Here is a 13,796-nt window from a genome sequence, read left to right on the forward strand (position 1 = left end):
GCCTCCGGCGGTGTACCAGGATATGCAATGAATCAAGAGTGACATGTATGAAAGAATTATAAAGGTGGCTTTGCCAAAAATACGATGTCAACTACATGATCATGCAAAGCAATATGACAATGATGAAACGTGTCATAACAAACGGAACGGTGGTAAGTTGCATGGCAATATATCTCGGAATGGCTATGGAAATGCCATAATAGGTAGGTATGGTGGCTGTTTTGAGGAAGGTATATGGTGGGTTTATGATACCGGTGAAAGGTGCGCGGTATTAGAGAAGCTAGCAGTGGTGGAAGGGTGAGAGTGCGTATAATCCATGGACTCAACATTAGTCACAAAGAACTCACATACTTATTGCAAAAATCTATTAGTTATCGAAACGAAGTACTACGCGCATGCTCCTAGGGGGATAGATTGGTAGGAAAAGACCATCGCTCGTCCCCGACCTCCACTCATAAGGAAGACAATCAATAAATAAATCATGCTCCGACCTCATCACATAACAGTTCACCATACGTGCATGCTACGGGAATCACAAACTTTAGAACAAGTATTTCTCAAATTCACAACTACTCAACTAGCATGACTCTAATATCACTATCTTCATATCTCAAAACAATCATAAAGAATCAAACTTCTCATAGTATTTGATGCGCTTTATATGATAGTTTTTATTATACCCATCTTGGATGTTCATCATATTAGGACTAATTTTATAGCCAAAGCAAATTACCATGCTGTTCTAAAAGACTCTCAAAATGATATAAGTGAAGCATGAGAGATCAATAATTTCTATAAAATAAAACCACCACCGTGCTCTAAAAAGATATAAGTGAAGCACTAGAGCAAAATTATCTAGCTCAAAAGATACAAGTGAAGCAGATAGAGTATTCTAATAAATTCCGATTCATGTGTGTCTCTCCAAAAGGTGTGTACGGCAAGGATGATTGTGGTAAACTAAAAAGCAAAGACTCAAATCATACAAGATGCTCCAAGCAAAACGCATATCATGTGGTGAATAAAAATATAGCCTCAAGTAAAGTTACCGATGGACGAAGACGAAAGAGGGGATGCCTTCTGGGGCATCCCCAAGCTTAGGCTTTTGGTTGTCCTTCAATTTTACCTTGGGGTGCCTTGGGAATCCCCAAGCTTAGGCTCTTGCCACTCCTTATTCCATAATCCATCAAATCTTTACCCAAAAACTTGAAAACTTCACAACACAAAACTCAACAGAAAATCTCATGAGCTCCGTTAGCCAAATAAAACAAACCACCACAATAAAGTATTGTAATGAACTCATTCTTTATTTATATTGGTGTTAAATCTACTGTATTCCAACTTCTCTATGGTTCATACCCCCCATAGATTCATTAAAATAAGCAAACAACACACGAAAAACAGAACAGTCTGTAGCAATCTGATTTGTTCGAATACTTATGGAATTCCAAAAATTCTGAAAAACTTCTAAAACCTGTAAAATTTGTATATTGATCTACTGCAAAAAGAATTGGCAATTTATCACGTTCTAGTGAATTTTAATAATTATTTGCGTGAGCGCAAAGTTTCTGTCTTTTTCAGCAAGATCAAATAATTATCACCCAAGAAGATCCTATTGGTTCTACTTGGCACAAACACTAATTAAAACATAAAACCACATCTAACCAGAGGATAGATGAATTATTTATTACTAGATAGGAGAAAAAAGCAAGGAACAAAAATAAAATTGGGTTGCCTCCCAACAAGCGCTATCGTTTAATGCCCCTAGCTAGGCATAAAAACAAGAACATATCTAGGTATTGTCATCTTTGGTATGCAATCCATAAGTTGCTCTCATAATAGATTCATAAGGTAATTTAATTTTCTTCCTAGGAAAGTGTTCCATGCCTTTCCTTAACTGAAATTGGAATCTAATATTTCCTTCTTTCATATCAATAATTGCACCAATTGTTCTAAGGAAAGGTCTACCAAGAATAATAGGACATGTATGATTGCAATCTATATCAAGAACAATGAAAACTATGGGCACATAATTCCTATTTGCACCAACAAGAACATCATTAATCCTACCATAGGTTTCTTAATGGTGGAATCCGCAAGATGCAAGTTTAGAGAACAATCATCAAATTCACGGAAACCTAACACATCACACAAAGTTTTTGGAATCGTGGAAACACTAGCACCCAAATCACACAAAGCATAGCATTCGTGATCTTTAATCTTAATTTTAATAGTAGGTTCCCACTCATCATAAAGTTTTCTAGGGATAGAGACTTCTAATTCAAGATTTTCTTCATAAGATTGTATTAAAGCATCAACGATATGTTTAGTAAAAGCTTTATTTTGATAATAAGTATGAGAGAATTTAACACGGATTGCAACAAGGAAATACAATCTATCAAAGAACAATTATCATAATTAAATTCCATGAAATCCAAAATAGTGGGTTCATTGCTATGTAAAGTTTTGACCTCTTCAATCCCACTTTTACCAATTTTTGCATCAAGATCTAAAAACTCCGAATTATTGGGACGCCTTTTAACTAAAGTTGGCTCATCTCCAGTCCCATATTTATCAAGATTCATATTTCAAAACAAAGATTTAATAGGATACACATCAATCACTTTTAGATCTTCATCCTTATTATCATGAAAACTAGAAGAACACGCTTTCATAAAGCAATCTTTTTTAGCACGCATCCTAGCGGTTCTTTCTTTGCACTCATCAATGGAAATTCTCATGGATTTTAGAGACTCATTGATATCATACTTAGGTGGAATAGATATACGTTTTAAAGAATCAACATCAAGAGAAATTCTATCCATGTTCCTAGCCAACTCATCAATCTTAGGCCATTTTTCTTCAAGCAAAGCATTGAAATTATTTTGCGAAATCATAAATTCTTTAACACTAGTCTCAAAATTAGAGGGCATCTTATTAAGATTTCCATAAGAGTTGTTGCAGGAATTACCATAATTATTAGAGGAATTACTAGGAAATGGCCTAGGATTAAAGTTTCCTCTATACGCGTTGTTACCAAAATTGTTCCAAACAACAAAATTCACATCCATAGATTCATTCTTATTCTCAATCAAAGTAGACAAAGGCATATCATTAGGATCAGAAGAAACACTCTTATTAGCAAAAAAATTCATAAGTTCATCCATCTTTCCACTTAAAACATTAATCTCTTCTATTGCATGAACCTTTTTACTAGTAGATCTTTCGGTGTGCCATTGAGAATAATTAACCATAATATTATCTAGGAGTTTAGTAGCTTCTCCTAAAGTGATTTCAATAAAAGTGCCTCCCGTGGCCGAATCTAAAACATTTCTAGAAGCAAAATTCAATCCGGCATAAAAGATTTGTATAATCATCCATAAATTCAAACCATGTGTAGGGCAATTACGTATCATTAATTCCATACTCCCAAGATTGAGCAACGTGCTCATGATCAAGTTGCTTAAAATTCATAATATTGTTTCTAAGAGAGATGATCTTAGCGGGAGGAAAATACTTAGAGATAAAAGCATCTTTGCACTTATTCCATGAATCAATACTATTTTTAGGCAAAGACGAAAACCAAGTTTTAGCACGATCTCTAAGCGAAAACGGAAATAGCTTCAATTTAACAATATCATTATCCACATCTTTCTTCTTTTGCATATCACACAAATCAACAAAAAAATTTAGATGTGTAGCGGCATCTTCACTAGGAAGGCCATAGAATTGATCTTTCATGACAAGATTCAGCAAAGCAACATTAATTTCACAAGATTCAGCATCGGTAATAGGAGCAATTGGAGTGCTAAGAAAATCATTGTTGTTGGTATTGGAAAAATCACACAATTTAGTATTGTCTTGTGCCATCGTGACAAACAATCCAACACACAAGCACACAAGAAGCAAGCAAAAAGAGGCGAACGAAAAAGAGGGCGAATAAAACGGCAAGGGTGAAGTGGGGGAGAGGAAAACGAGAGGCAAATGGCAAATAATGTAATGCAAGGGATAAGAGTTTGTGACGGGTACTTGGTATGTCTTGACTTGTGCGTAAATCTCCCTGGCAACGGCGCCAGAAATCCTTCTTGCTACCTCTTGAGCATGCGTTGGTTTTCCCTTGAAGGGGAAAGGGTGATGCAGCAAAGTAGCGTAAGTATTTCCCTCAGTTTTTGAGAACCAAGGTATCAATCCAGTAGGAGATAACACGCAAGTCCCTCGTACCTACACAAACAAATAAGAACCTTGCAACCAACGCGATAAAGGGGTTGTCAATCCCTTCACGACCACTTGCAAAAGTGAGATCTGATAGAGATAATGAGATAAATATTTTTGGTATTTTTATGATATAGATTGGAAAGTAAATATTGTAAAATAAACGGCGACAGAAATAACTAGCTGACGGGAGATTAATATGATGGAAAATAGACCCGGGGGCCATATATTTCACTAGTGGCTTCTCTCAAGATAGCAAATTCTACGGTGGGTGAACAAATTACTGTCGACCAATTGATAGAAAAGCGCATAGTTATGAGAATATCTAGGCATGATCATGTATATAGGCATCACGTCCGCGATAAGTAGACCGAAACGATTTTGCATCTACTACTATTCTCCACACATCGACCGCTATCCAGCATGCATCTAGAGTATTAAGTTCATAAGAACAGAGTAACACATTATGCAAGATGACATGATGTAGAGGGATAAACTCAAGCAATATGATATAAACCCCATCTTTTTATCCTCGATGGCAACAATACAATACGTGCCTTGCTGCCCCTGCTGTCACTGGGAAAGGACACCGCAAGATTGAACCCACAGCTAAGCACTTCTCCCATTGCAAGAAAGATCAATCTAGTAGGCCAAACCAAACTGATAATTCGAAGAGACTTGCAAAGATATCAAATCATACATATAAGAATTCAAAGAAGAATCAAATATTGTTCATAGATAAACTTGATCATAAACCCACAATTCATCGGTTCTCGAGAAACACACCATAAAAGTATTACATTGAATAGATCTCCAAGAAAATCGAGGAGAACTTTGTATTGAGATCCAAAGAGAGAGAAGAAGCCATCTAGCTAATAACTATGGACCCGAAGGTCTGTGGTAAACTACTCACATATCATCGGAGAGGCTATGGTGTTGATGTAGAAGCCCTCCGTGATCGATAACCCCTCCGGCGGAGTGCCGGAAAAGGCCCCAAGATGGGATCTCACAGGTACAGAAGGTTGCGGCGGTAGAAATAGGGTTTCGTGGTGCTCCTGGATGTTTTCGGGGTATATGCGTATATATAGGCGAAAGAAGTAGGTCGGTGGAGCCACGAGGGGCCCACGAGGGTGGGGGCACGCCTACCCTCTGGGCGCGCCTCCCTACGTCGTGGCCGCCTCATTGCTTCCTTGACGTCCACTCCAAGTCTCCTGGATTGCGTTTGTTCCAAAAATAACTCTCCCGAAGGTTTCATTCCGTTTGGATTTCGTTTGATATTCCTTTTCTGCGAAACACTAAAATAGGCAAAAAAACAGCAATTTGCACTGGGCCTTCGGTTAATATGTTAGTCCCAAAAATAATATAAAAGTGCATAATAAAGCCCATTAAACATCCAGAACAGATAATATAATAGCATGGAACAATCAAAAATTATAGATACGTTGGAGACGTATCACTATCTATGATGATTATGATGATGACATGTATGCTATAAAGAGTAAGAATAACCATGAAACTTGTCATCCTTATTTTAATATTCAATTTGGTTATGCCAATCAAGTATCACATGATAGTTATTTTCTTGAGTTTTCTCCCACTACTATTCATGAGAATAAATTTGCTTATGTGGAGAGTAATAAAATTTCTATGCTTGTGGATCTTGAAAAGAATGCTTTATGTGATAGTTATATTGTTGAATTCATTCATGATGCTACTAAAAATTATTATGAGAGAGGGACATATGCTTTTACATATCTCAGTAATCTCAAGTTTCCTCTCTTTATGTTGAATGTTTTGAAGTTGTACTTGTTTTGCCTTCCTATGCTAGTTGATTCTTGCTCCCGTAAATTATTTGCTCACAAAATCCCTATGCATATGAAGTGGGTTAGGCTTAAATCTGCTAGTCATATGCTTCATGATGCTCTTTTTTTGTTTCAATCTTTATATTTTATGTGAGCATCATTGGAATCATCATGCCTAGCTAAAAAGGCATTAAAGAAAGGCACTTGTTGGGAGACAACCCAAAATTTACCCCTACTGCTTTTATGTGTTCACATGATTAACATACTGTAGTAATCATGTTTTATATCTTTTGTTTCAAGAAAGTGCCAAGTAAAGCCTCTGGGATAGTGTGGATGATAGTTGACTTGATTTTGTGCAAAAGCAGAAACTTTTGCGCCCAGTAAAAGAATTGATCTGCTCCACTACAACGTGATAAATTCTTGAATGTTTTAAAGATGATTGATATACAAATTTCCCACGTTTTCCCAAATTTTCAGAATTTTTGGAGTAACATAAGTATGGTTATTGTCCAGATCGTTACAGACTGTTCTGTTTTTGACAGATTCTGTTTTCAATGCATAATTTGCTTGTTTTATAGTTTCTATGACTTGTATTGCTCAATATAAATTGTGGAAATGATAAGTTATAGTAGGCATTGTGTGAGAAGAATTATGAATCTTGTCTTTGACTCTACCAAAGTGAATGGTTTGCTCTTTATCATACTAACCTATCTCACAAAGTTCCGTTAAGTTTTGTGTGATTGAAGTTTTCAAGTTTTGGGTGAGATATCGATGAGGAGAATAAGGACTGGCAAGATCCTAAGCTTGGGTATGCCCAAGGCACCCCAAGGTAATATTCAAGGAATACCCAAGCAACTAAGCTTGGGGATGCCCCGGAAGGCATTCCCTCTTTCATCTTCAACATTATCAGTAACCTCACTTGGAGCTATTTTTCATTCGTCACATGATATGTGTTTTGATTAGAGCCACATTTTCTTATGTTAGGATTTTCTTGATATTATTTAGAATAATGTTTTGCATCTTTCATTTCAATAAAAAAAGTCAAGTATAGCCTTTACCATGCTTATTTTGCAAGTCTACATGTTGCTGTTTGAAAACAGAAAGTTTTCTATCATTGTGTGAATTGTTCTGGAAATTCAGAATGCGATAAAATCTTGAAATTTTTACACAAAAGTTAAACCAAATTTCCTACAGTATGGTAATTGTTCAGAATTTTTGGAGTTACAGAAGTATGATCTTCTTGCATTCTTTACAGACTGTCCTGTTTTGGCAGATTGCTGTTATGTTCGCATTGTTTGCATATGTTTGCTTGTTTAATGATTCTATTTGAGGATAGGAGTATTAAATATGCAGAGGCATTTAGTATGCAATGTTAAATAATAATTTTAGTGATTTGCTACAGTGGAGAACGATAAGGTTTTTGCCTTGACTTATACGAACTTATCTCAGGAGTTCTTGTTGACTTTTGTGTGGATGAAGTTTTTAAGATTTAGGGAAACCGTGATATAAAAGGAATTAAGGAGACACAAAAACTCAAGCTTGGGGATGCCCAAGGCATCCCAAGATAATATTCCAAGAAGTCTCAAGCATCTAAGCTAAGGGATGCCCTGGTAGGCATCCCACCTTTCTTCATCAACAATTATCGGTTAGTATCGGTTGAGCCTAAGTTTTTGCTTCTTCACATGATGCGTGATATTTTTGGAATGTCATTTTTTTTTTTGCTTACTGTTTTAATAAAATACTTATATATGAAAGTCTTTAAATGAGAGAGAGTCCTCAAATGGCTACACATTTACTTAACTACTCACTTGATCTTCACTTATATCTTTTTGGAGTAGTTTGTTATTTACTCTTGTGCTTCACTTATATTATTTTGAGAGTTTATACTAGTGATGACAATTTGTAAAAGATATGAAATTGGTCCTAATATGATGAATATTCAAGAAGGATATAATAAAAATGTTCATGTAGATCATTGGATATGATAAGTTTGATTCCTTGCAATAATTTTGCGATATGGAGATAATGATATGTGAGTCATGTTGGTGAGTAATTATGCTTTAGTAAGAATATTGGTGTTAAGGTTTGTGATTCCCTATGCAAGCACGAAAGTCAATAGTTATGCAATGAATTTACATCCTACTTGTGGTGCATTATTCGGTGTTAGTTATGTTTAATGCTCGTTTATGATCGTTTTTGTTTCTTGGTTGGTTGCTTCTCAGTCTATTTGCTAGCCTTCATTTGTACTAAGTGCGAATACTAATTATGCATCCAAAATCCTTAAATCCACTTTTGCCAAATGAGTCCACCATACCTACCTATATGCGGTATTTCCGTGCCGTTCCAAGTAAATTTGTATGTGCCAACTCTAATTTTCAAAATAAATTTACTTCTTGTGTGCCCATACCGCTCATGAAGCGGCAGGGGGTGGCCAATATTTTCCATGCTAGATGCGTTATTCTCAAGATGAGTGTTTATTCACTTGTCATTGCACGAGAGTGTGGCAAAGGTAATAGGGATGCTAATGCCGCTTGAAGCTACGTCAGTATTTCCCCAAAGAGGAAGGGATGATGCAGCACAGCAGCGGTAGGTATTTCCCTCAGATGTGAAACCAAGGTTATCGAACCAGTAGGAGAACCAAGAGACACAACGTAAACAACACCTGCACACAAATAACAACTTATCGCAACCCGACGTGTAAAAGGGGTTGTCAATCCCTTTCGTGTAGCGACGCCCCAAGATGGGCAAACGGACATGAATAAAATTGTAGTAGATTGATAGATCGAACGCCAAATAAAATAAATAAGAATAAATTTCAGCAAGGTATTTTTGTATTTTTGGTTTAAAAGATCTGAAAATAAAAGCAAAGGAAAATAGACCGCAAAGGCAAATAATATGAGAAAGAGACCCAGGGGCCGTAGGTTTCACTCGTGGCTTCTCTCGAGAAAAATAGCAAACGGTGGGTGAACAAATTACTGTTGGGCAATTGACAGAACTTCAAATAATCATGACAATATCCAGGCAATGATCATTACATAGGCATCAAGTCCAAGATTAGTAGACCGACTCCTGCCTGCATCTACTACTATTACTCCACACATCGACCGCTATCGGGCATGCATCTAGTGTATTAAGTTCATGGAGAAATGGAGTAATGAAATAAGAACGATGACATGATGTAGACAAGATCAATATATGTAGAGATAGACTCCATTGTTTTATCCTTAGTAGCAACGATACATACGTGTCGATTCCCCTTCTGTCACTGGGATCAAGCACCGTAAGATCGAACCCACTACAAAGCACCTCTTCCCATTGCAAGATAAATAGATCAAGTTGGCCAAACAAAACCCAAATATCGGAGAAGAAATACGAGGCTATAAGCAATCATGCATAAAAGAGATCAAAGAAACTCAAATACTTTTATGGATATAAAAAGATAGATCTGATCATAAACTCAAAGTTCATCGATCCCAACAAACACACCGCAAAAAGAGTTAGATCATATGGATCTCCAAGAGACCATTGTATTGAGAATTCAGCGAGACAGAGGAAGCCATCTAGCTAGTAACTTCGGACCCGAAGGTCTACAAAGAACTACGCACGCATCATCAGAGAGGCACCAATGGAGGTGGTGAACCCCATCCGAGATGGTGTCTAGATTGGATCTGGTGGTTCTGGACTCTGCGGCGGCTGGAATTGATTTTCGTCGATGCCTTTAGGGTTTCTGGAATATTGGGGTATTTATAGAGCAAAGAGGCGGTCCGGGGGGCACCCGAGGTGGGCACAACCCACCAGGGCGCGCCTGGGCCTCCTAGTGCGCCCTAGTGGGTTGTGCTCTCCTTGAAGCACCCCCAGGCGCAACCAGGGCCCATTAGGTGTCTTCTGGTCCATTAAAAATCTCCGTAAAGTTTTGTTGCATTTGGACTCCGTTTGGTATTGATTTCCTGTGATGTAAAAACCATGCAGAAAACAACAACTGGCACTTGGCACTATGTCAATAGGTTAGTACCAAAAAATGATATAAAATGACTATAAAATGATTATAAAACATCCAAGATTGATAATATAAGAACATGGAATGATAAAAAATTATAGATACGTTGGAGATGTATCAGCATCCCCAAGCTTAACTCCTACTCGTCCTCGAGTAGGTAAGTGATAAAAACAGAATTTTTGATGTGGAGTGCTGCCTATGATGTCATATCATATTTCTTTCCTTTATAGCATGGACATTTGGACTTTTATATTGTTCAAAGCAATAGTCTAGTTTTGAAATGATAACTTAAATACTCAAGCATATCAACAAGCAACCATGTCTTTCAAAATATCAATGCTAAAATAAGTTATTCCTATCCCATTATGCTCAATCATTGATCCATTCATGAAACACACTCGCATATTAGCTACACCCAATACTCAAGTATGATCATATTGCCTCCTAGTTGGTGCTTTTATAAGAGAAGATGGCGACTCAAGTTCAAAAATAAAAATTGCATAAAGTAAAAGAAAGGCCCTTCGCATAGGGAAGTAGGGATTTGTAGAGGTGCAAGAGCTCAAAGCAAAAATTGAGGGATAAAAACATTTTGGGAGGTGTATACTTCCCACCAACGAAAACAACTTCAAGTTCCCAACACTTTCCATTCTAGATATATCATAGGCGGTTCCCAAACAGAAAATAAAGTTTATTCCTTTTTCAACCATACATTCACTTTCCATGGCTAGCCGTATCCACGGTTGCCTTCCATACCAACACTTTCCAAGGAATTTATTATTTGACAACATAAAGTAAATTCATTTTTCATTTCGGGACTGGGCATCCCTAATACCTTTGCCTTACTCTCGTGCAATGACAAGTGAATAAACACTCATCATGAGAATAACACATCTAGTATGGAAAATATTGGCCACCCTCACCGCTCCGCAAGCGAAACGAACACACAAAAGAGAAGTTTATTTTGAAAATTAGAGATGGCACATACAAATTTGCTTAGAATGGCAAAAGAATACCGCATATAGGTAGATATAGTGGACTCATGGGGCAAAACCGGTTTAAAGGTTTTTGGATGCACAAGTAGAGATCATACTTAGTGCAAAATGAGCGCTAGCGAAAGATTGAGAATAGACCTATCAAGAAACGAATAATCTCATAAGAGAGCATTAAGCATAATTAACACCGAATAATGCACCACAAGTAGGACATAATTTCATTGCATAATTATTGAGTTTCGTTCTTGCATAAGGAATCACAAACCTTAACACCAATATTCTTACTAAAGCATAATCACTCATCAACATAACTCACATATCACACCATCATATCTCAAAACTATTACTAAGAATCAATATTATTTTGTCCAATGATCTTCATGAAAGTTTTTATTATATCCTTCTTGGATATCTATCACTTTGGAACTAATTTTCATATGTTGCTTTTGATAAGCTCAAACAAATATAAGTGAAGATCATGAGCATACTATTTCTTTCTTTCTCTCAAATTAATTTAAGTGAAGCAAGAGATAATTTCTTGAGATTTTTACTAACTCTCAAATAAATCTAAGTAAAGCAAGAGAGCATTTCTTCAAAAATACTAAAGCACACCATTCTCAAAAAGATATAAGTGAAGCACTAGAGCAAGTCCATTGCTCATAAAATATTTAAGTGAAGCATAGAGAGCAATTCTAACAAGTCATGACATAATTTTGGCTCTCTCAAATAGGTGTGTCCAGCAAGGAATCGAGACTTAAAACACAAAATAAAACAAGCAAAGACTCATATCATACAAGACGCTCCAAGCAAAACACATAGTATGTGACGAATAAAAATATAGCTTCGAGTAAAATACCGATGGTCGTTAGAAGAAAGAGGGGATGCCACTCGGGGGCATCCCCGAGCTTAGTTGTTTGCTCATTTTTGGATAATAGCTTGGGATGCCGGGGCATCCCCAAGCTTAGGCTCTTCTTACTCCTTATTCCTTCATCCATCGTAAGATAACCCAAAACTTGAAAACTTCAATCACACAAAACTCAACAAAACCTTCGTGAGATCCGTTAGTAAAAGAAAGCAAATCACCTATAAGTACTGTATGAAACCAATTCATATTTTGTTTTTGCATTATATCTACTGTATTCCAACTTTTGTATGGCAAAAACTCATCAAAGAAAACCAAAGAGCCATCAAAACAAGCACACAACGCAAAGAAAACCGAATCTGTTAAAGCAGAACAGTGCGTAGCAATCTGACTATTTTGAAAACTTCTGGAACTCCACAAATTCTGAAAAATTAGGAAGGCCTGAGCAATTTTTATATTAATCTACTGCAAACAGAATTGGCATTTTAGCATGCTCTGTTAAAAAGTTATAATTGTTTTCGTGAGAGCAAAAGTTTTTGTTTTTCAGCAAGATCAAACAACTATCACCCAAGAAGATCCTAAAGGCTTTACTTGGCACAAACACTAATTAAAACACAAAAAACACAATCATAACAGTAGCATAATTGTGTAAACACTCAAGAACATAAAGCAAAAAGCAAAACTAAAATTTATTCATTGGGTTGCCTCCCAACAAGCGTTATAGTTTTACGCCCTTTGCTAGGCATAAAGCAAGGATCTAAGTTTTGTCATCTTTGTTTCGAGATTCATATGGTGGCCTAATTCTTGTTCTAGGGAAGTGTTCCGTACCCTTCCTCAAACGAAATTGGAACTTAATATTGCCATCTTTCATATCAATCACGGCACCGATAGTGCGTAAAAACGGTCTACCAAGAATAATTGGACAAGACGGATTGCAATCAATATCAAGAACAATAAAAATCTATGGGCACATAATTCCTATTTGCAAGAATAAAAACATCATTAATTCTTCCCATAGGATTTTTAATAGTAGAATCCGCCAAGTGCAAATTTCAAGAACATTTTCAAGATCGGTAAGACCAAGCACATCACATAAAGATTTCGGAATTGTAGAAACACTAGCACCCAAGTCACACAAAGCAAAACACTCATAATTTTTAATCTTGACTTTGATAGTAGGTTCCCATTCATCATGCAATTTTCTAGGAATTGAAACTTCTAATTCCAATTTTTCTTCAAAAGCTTTCATCATAGCATCAACAATCTGTTTAGCAAAAGCTTTATTTTGTTCATAAGCATGGGGTGAATTTATCATGGATTGCAACAAAGAAATATAATCAATCAAAGAGCAACTATCATAATTAAAGTCTTTGTAATCCAAAAGAGTGGGCACATCACTAGTTAATGTTTTGACCTCTTCAAACCCACTTTCATCAATTTTCTCAACAAGATTTTCACCCACCGAAATATTGGGACACCTTCTAGCTAAAGTTGACTCTTCTCCTGTCCCTTTTTCATCAAATTTAATTTTACTAAATAAGGAATCAATAGAAGAAACACCAATCATTTTAAGATCCTCATCACTTTTACGGAAGTAATCACTAGAAAATGCTTTTTCTAAAAAATATCTTTTAGCTCTAAGCATAGCGGTTCTTTTCTTACTTTCATCCATAGATACATAAAGAGCTTTAATTGGTTCATCTACTTTAGGCACAAAAAATTTCATCTTGAGATTTTCCACATCATGAGAAATTCTATCAACACTTCTAGACAAAGCATCAATCTTATTCAACTTTTCTTCTATGGAAGTGTTGAAAACTTTTTGCATGTTGATAAATTCTTTAATATTATTCTCAAGATCAGAGGTGTTCCTATTATTATTATTATTATAAGATTGATTTCCATAGGAATTACCATAATTATTAGAGGAATTA

The sequence above is a fragment of the Aegilops tauschii genome, chromosome 6 (assembly GCF_002575655.3).
Source record: "Aegilops tauschii subsp. strangulata cultivar AL8/78 chromosome 6, Aet v6.0, whole genome shotgun sequence".
NCBI lineage: Eukaryota > Viridiplantae > Streptophyta > Magnoliopsida > Poales > Poaceae > Aegilops > Aegilops tauschii.